Source organism: Dipodomys ordii, unplaced genomic scaffold (assembly GCF_000151885.1).
Source record: "Dipodomys ordii isolate 6190 unplaced genomic scaffold, Dord_2.0 Scaffold70, whole genome shotgun sequence".
NCBI classification, from domain to species: domain Eukaryota; kingdom Metazoa; phylum Chordata; class Mammalia; order Rodentia; family Heteromyidae; genus Dipodomys; species Dipodomys ordii.
This window is the reverse complement of record NW_012267286.1, coordinates 9364894-9371586: the sequence shown is the minus strand read 5'-3', so window position 1 is coordinate 9371586 and position 6693 is coordinate 9364894.

Sequence of the window (6693 nt, the reverse complement as noted above, 5' to 3'; positions counted from 1 at the left end):
ATCTCTTTTAGTTGGCCAACAAAGAAAAATGAAAAAAAATAAGGACAGGAAGACAAAATAGCATGTTTCTTTGCTTTAGCTTTTTCTTAGGACTTTCCAGTCATCTGAGATAATAAATTCTCATCACTGTTTAATCTGCTGCCTATAGTTCTACCTTCTTCAGAGAGTAATGCAAAAGAAAAGGTTTGTACCCTCAGAGAAGCCATTTGTTCTTCTACAAATTAAATTAGCAAAAATGACTTCAAAACTTAGTATTATTGGAATAACACAAATTGAATAAGCTCCCTGTTTTAAAAGTTCATCAAGACATATTAAAATTATGCATTGAACAAAAAGCAACTTTATCTTCCAATTCTCATGGATATTTTGGAGTTACCTATGGGAAGCTACATGAAGCAGATGAAAACTATAGACGTTTTGCCAATCAAATGCAATTTCTCTCTGTCAAAAGCAGAGTACCAGGTTATATCTTATCTGAGCAGTTTTGCTTACCTATTACACTTTATTTCCACTACCAACAGGAGGAGTGTGTACATAATTATGAACTGGCAGATGTAAATGTGCAGCATTGGCAGCCTGTGTGATTACTCATGAGAATGAATCAATGTTCCTCGTGCCATGTACAATGCGGTTAGAAACAGCAAATCTGTTCAAGCATTGCCCATAAGCCGCATAAAAGGCTAACCAAGTAAAAATATATCATCCGCCATGACTCAGCTTATGTCATTGAATTGTTAGCTAGCTTTCCTTAAATTAGCCATTTTTATAAAATCCAGTAGATTTTATAAACTGGAAATTACTTCATCTCAGGCTCTCAGTTCTGTGACAATGTCAATGTCAGAATACTTTTATTGTTTGGGTTTTTTTTAACTGTATTTTTTTTGTCTTTTCTTTTTTGGTACTGGGGATCGAACCCAGGACGTTGCACTTGCTAGGCAAGCGCTTTGCCACTGAGCTACATCCCAGCCCTCAGAATACTTTTAAATAATTCATAATAATAATAATTAAATAAAATAATCATTAAAGAGTTCATAAATGAACTCTTACCTGGTAAAATTAGTTGATGAGAAAATGTATTGGTGTGATTTCCTGAATGGTGGGATTTATTTTTGAAGTCTAAGAGGCTCTACTGCTTGAGCTCCTAAAGAGAGAATAGATTGCCATTTTATTGCTAAATGCTTCCCACCATGATAGATTGTATTTTTTTTAATTCTTGACATTTTTCAAAAGATAATCAACATTTCTTTTCTTTTCTTTTCTTTCTTTTTTTTTAAACCAAATTAGGAAATGAAGCATTTCAGGTGATGTGGTAGTCATTGTTTGTTTTCTTGTTTGGATTGTATCAATCAGAATTATATCAATCATTATCATGTTAATTGGCTGAAAGCTACTGTTCATCTCCTTCAGGTTTAGTAGTGGTTTTCCTTCAGTCTTTGGATATTTGGTGGTAAGGACTCATCTGGGATCGTCAAATACATAGAAGTTCTGTCAGATGTTAAATTGGAAATTGAAAACATCCGAGAAGATCTGTTAAAGAAAAATGCTTTCTCATCACTTGCAAAACACAACTACTTCTCTCCTAATCATGCATCTCAGAAGGCATTTCAGCCTCTATTGAAAAGTGTTCACAATTCCTTTGTGAAGAGGGGAGGCTAGAAGATCAAGAGTGATAATTAATAAAAATGTAAACTCTAATATATTTTATAGTCACAAGCCAACTTCTCCTATGAGGATAGTTTAGACAAACCTGAAAGTCTTATCCCTTTTTTGTGACTGAAAGTCAACCAGGATTAATCTCAATTTTATTTGCTTTTTTTTGGGGGGAGTGGGGGAGGGATCAAAACTAGGAATTGAATTCAGGGCCTCTTGATGGCTAGACTGTCACTCTATCACATGAGCCATGTCTCCAGGCTGCTTTTGGCTGTTTATAGTGGAATTTGATTTCACAGTCTTTTGCCCAGATTGGCCTTGAACGACACTCTTCCAGATCTCAGCTGAGTAACAAGGATTACAGACATGACCCACTTGGTTAATCTCAATTTTCAATACCTACTCACTTTCTGCTCAAGCAGTTTAGGCCCCAATGATGTCAAATAAGCAATGATATCATCATTTTAAAGGTTTGCCACTGAAGAATATAAGAACAGGATAAATTCTTAAACTAAGTGGAATCAAATTTGTTTATTACTTACATGATTAAGCATGTTATACCTTTAATTCAAGGTATTTACATCTGTTATGAAAGCATTCTATCATATTGAATTACTGCAATAGAATATTTTGTGCAGATAAATAAATAATTATAAAATATGCATGCACTGGAGAGGGGATAAGTTTATGAGAGCAACACATGGATGGAAGTTAAAGGTAGATAGATAGATAGATAGATAGATAGATAGATAGATAGATAGATAGATAGATAGATAGATGGATGGATGGATGGATGTAGATACAGGTATATCTCTGAGCTGTGCCCAACAAACTCAAACAATTCAAGTGGAAATTTTTCATTCATTCTTTACTTTCATCAGTGTGGGATATAGAAACTAATGGGAAAAAATAATTAAGGATACAACTGTTACAGATGAGCCCAGTTCTAGTCCTTGATTAAATTTTACTTCTCCAGGCTCATTATTCTTTAACATCCTTTGCATTCCCAGCATGTGTGTGTGTGTGTGTGCGCGCACATGTGCACGCGCACACACATGTATATCTATTATCTCTCTATCTCTATCTCTATCTATCTATCTATCTATGCCTTGATTTCCAAGCCTATACATTGAATTGTACAAACAATACTATTTCCTTGGATGTCTGAGAAGTTTAAAGTCAGTAGGTCCAAAAAACAAAATTTAGCCATCCCAACTTGGTAAATGGCAAGTTTATTTTTTCAATTATTTATAATTAAGAACTCTTCAACCACTTACTTTAGATGTCTGCAAATTCTGTTGCTTTTATTTTATATTATCAATTGAACCGTTGTCACCATTTCCACCACTGCAACTCTAGTTCTACTTGAAGTAAAAATTGGCTTTCCCAAACTGACATGTATGTGTCCTCAACACAGTGGCCAAAGTAGTTTTTGTTTTTATAATACACACTAGATTATGTTTTCCATCACCCAAACACTCCAAAAAGTTCCCATGATGTTCTGAGTCTTTAAAAGGACTTGGAACTATCTTGTCTCTTTTTAACTATATTTTTATTATTCTGTCTTCTCGCTGGCCCTTGAGAACTCCAGGCTCATTCTTGTCAGGAGTCTTTACAACTTGCTATTATCCTTTGTGCACTGGGTTACTTCCAAGATAGCCACATGACTTCCAACTCCAACATCTCCTTCTCAGTTTAAGTTTGTCCTAAATGCCCATTCAAACTCCTGTTATCTTCCTTCCCTTTTCACTTCACAATCATTCCTGATGTCATTTTACCTCCTAAATTATTTTCATAACATATACACTAGTACCATTTGACACTGTGTGGGTGAGAGAGAGAAAGAGAAATAAAGAGAGATTCTCATTGCCTAGGGTGAGTGGAGAGTACATGAGATCTATCTATCTATCTATCTATCTATCTATCTATCTATCTATCTATCTATCTATCTATCTCATATGAGATAATTTAGCTGGCTGTTGGGGGCTCAGACCTGTATTCCTAACTACTCAGAAAGCTAAGATCTGAGAATCGCAGTTTGAAGTCAGCCCAGACAGGAAAGTCTGTGAGACTCTTATCTCTAATTAACCATCAGATGCTGGAAGTGGAGCTGTGCCTCAAAGTGGTAGAGTGCTAGCTTTGAGCAAAAAAGCTCAGGGGCAGCACCTAGGCCCTGAGTTCAACCCCCACAACTGCCCCCCCAAAATCAACATTGCTATAAAGAGATGTCAGATAATTTGAGAAGCTCTAATAGGTAAATCAAACATAGCCCTAAAAGTTAGACAGGTTAAAAGTATGTCTCTTTCGCTAAGTTCAGAAGAATGAAGAGTTATTATCCAGGAGAAGGGAGAAGAATCGGGTATGAAGAATGTAAACAGACTGTCTGAAATGGAAGGAAAACAAGCCCATCTTGCAAGTCTGCATTAGAACAAAGGCTGAGTGACTGGAGCTTAGAAAGAAGAGACTACAGGGTCAGAGCTCCTCATAGATCACATTCCGGGATTTGTTCTAAGAGTGATGGGCCATTAATGATACACATGGAATCCCATGAACTGTGTGTGGGTACCTTAGGTCTGTAGGGGCTGAGGCACATAACGGAATGACTAGAGAAAGACAAGGTGGGAGATGAAATGAGAATTAGAACTAAGTAGCTTTGACTAAGGTATGATTTTTCATTCAAGTCTTGTAAACCATTCTTTTTCTTCCTTGCCATGATAGTCTTCACTATTTTATGGTCAGGTTTTAGCTCAGAAATGTTCAGGTTATAGTCTCTTTCTTGAGCTGAAGTAAAAAAAAAAAGAAGAAAGAAAGAAAAGTTCATTCTATCATCTCCAGCTATTCCTCCACTCAGAATGGATATTTTCCATGGATTTTTATATACTTGGAATATTTATTTCAGCCTTTTGATAAATTCCAAGATGATCATAATGTATCAGGAACCATGTTTAATTTATTCCCATAAACTCAGTAGCTGGCATGTTGAAGATTCATAATCATACTTGTTAAATAAATGTGAGATGAAATTGGTTGCTAGTCTGCCAACACAAAATACTGGCAGTGTTTTCATTGCTGGTCTGGATACACTGGATGTTGCTTTGAAATGAAGGCCTTTTCTGTATCACCCACAAACAGATCAAATGGTCAGTGGTAGATGTGTATTTCAATTGCAAACATACAGATACCTTAACAGCACATAATTATATACAAACTGCCCAAAGTATATTAACATTGAATAATACATGTAAGGAGCAAATCATTTTTCAACACAGTTCCTAAAGGAACTGAAAGTAGAGAACTATAAATTGAAGAAGAAATTCAGTAAAAAAACAAACAAACACATTATTTTAAAGGAATAAAAATATCTTTGTAGCTTCTCAAAAGTCTCTGATTCCCAGAGAATATGATAAATATTGTAAGATGCTAAATCATCAAGTATAACTTCAACTGTTTAATCATAAAAGGATCCTTCCAAATTAAATAAAAATCTTAATAGTCTACACTGATCCTTAACTACTTATTCTAGGACACGGCTTAAACTCTACTGAGCAGAAATAAACATGCACAAGGAGGCTGATCTGTGTATACACATAAGTGCATTCATACATAAACACATTAATTCAGTACTGTAATAAATAAAGTTATAATGCAAGTCATACAAGGAATAAGAATTTTCAAATGAAATGCTTTATGACCATATAAGCCAGAGGGAGCAGTCACTCTCCATTTATGATGGGAACTGTGGAGGGATGAGAAAGCTGGAAATGGAATGTGGGTGAATAGGATTAAAGTACTTTATGTGAAGGTATGAAAACAGAACAAGGAAACCTGCTAAATTGTTTTTGAAAGGGGTAAGGGGCGGATAAGAAAGTAATGGAGAGGGGAAATTTGATCAACATACACTTATGATTGTATGGAAAATCACAATGAATCTTTGTACAATGAAGATAGAGTAATAAAAACAGTTATGTAGCACCATTTAAATAGATGTTTCTAAACCTGCAACTGTGAAGTTTTCCTGAAGTTATAGAATTTGAAATAGATCTCTTTACATAAAAATTGTAGGCAAACTATAGTTTGAACAAGGCTAAGACATAAGATTCTCCCATAGTGTAACTATTAAAGCGTAATTTAGTTGTATGTCAAAAAATGCTTCACACTTAAGAGTGCGTTTTAAAAAGTTGTGTTTTGGAAAGGAATATGCACATTGCTTCTGTAAAACAGAACAACTTTTGCAATAATACATTAAACAAAACAGAGTTGGGCAAAAAGATAATTTGGTAGTTTATATATACTTGATATTAAGATACATTGACTTAAAAACTGGCCAAAAACACGTAGACAAAGAAGTAGATCTCAAGCTGAGGTATTAGAATTAAAATTAAAAGCAAAAATTTCAAATTATAAAATTCTTGTGTAACTGTTCTATTTATATAGTACATGCACATATTGTATTAATTGTATTTATTTCAAATAACATTTTTCTAAAAAATGACCTGAACAGTGGAAAAATGAAGAGTAGTTTCTGCATAAAACACAGAACAAAAACTTTTACCAACAAACACACTTTAAACATAGAGTATATGTTATGAACGATAAAAATTATGTGACTTGATGGCTAAATAAGTTACAGCAATCTTCTTTCATCTCTCCAAAATTTTGTTACTCAAATTCTCTTGAAGAGGATTACCTAGGGACTTTCAAGTATTTGTATCTTTGCCAATTTCAAGTACAGAAAGGACCATTTGTCAAATTCCAGTTCAATGTATCTATCATATTTGCTGTTGCTTACACCCAGAAATAATATAGAAACACAGACTTACCTGAGAAATTGCAGAATATATTGGAGTTCTTATAGTCCAAATTACTGAATTCTTCTTTCTCATCCTGTATGATTCCATTCTGTTGCAATAACTAAGATTTCTACATTTGTAATATTATACTAATAGGTCACATATCAATGCTCAAAAATGTATTTTTAAAAGGTGGTATTCTACTCTATGAATACAAACTGTCAATCATATGAAGTTTCATGTTTGTAGTGAT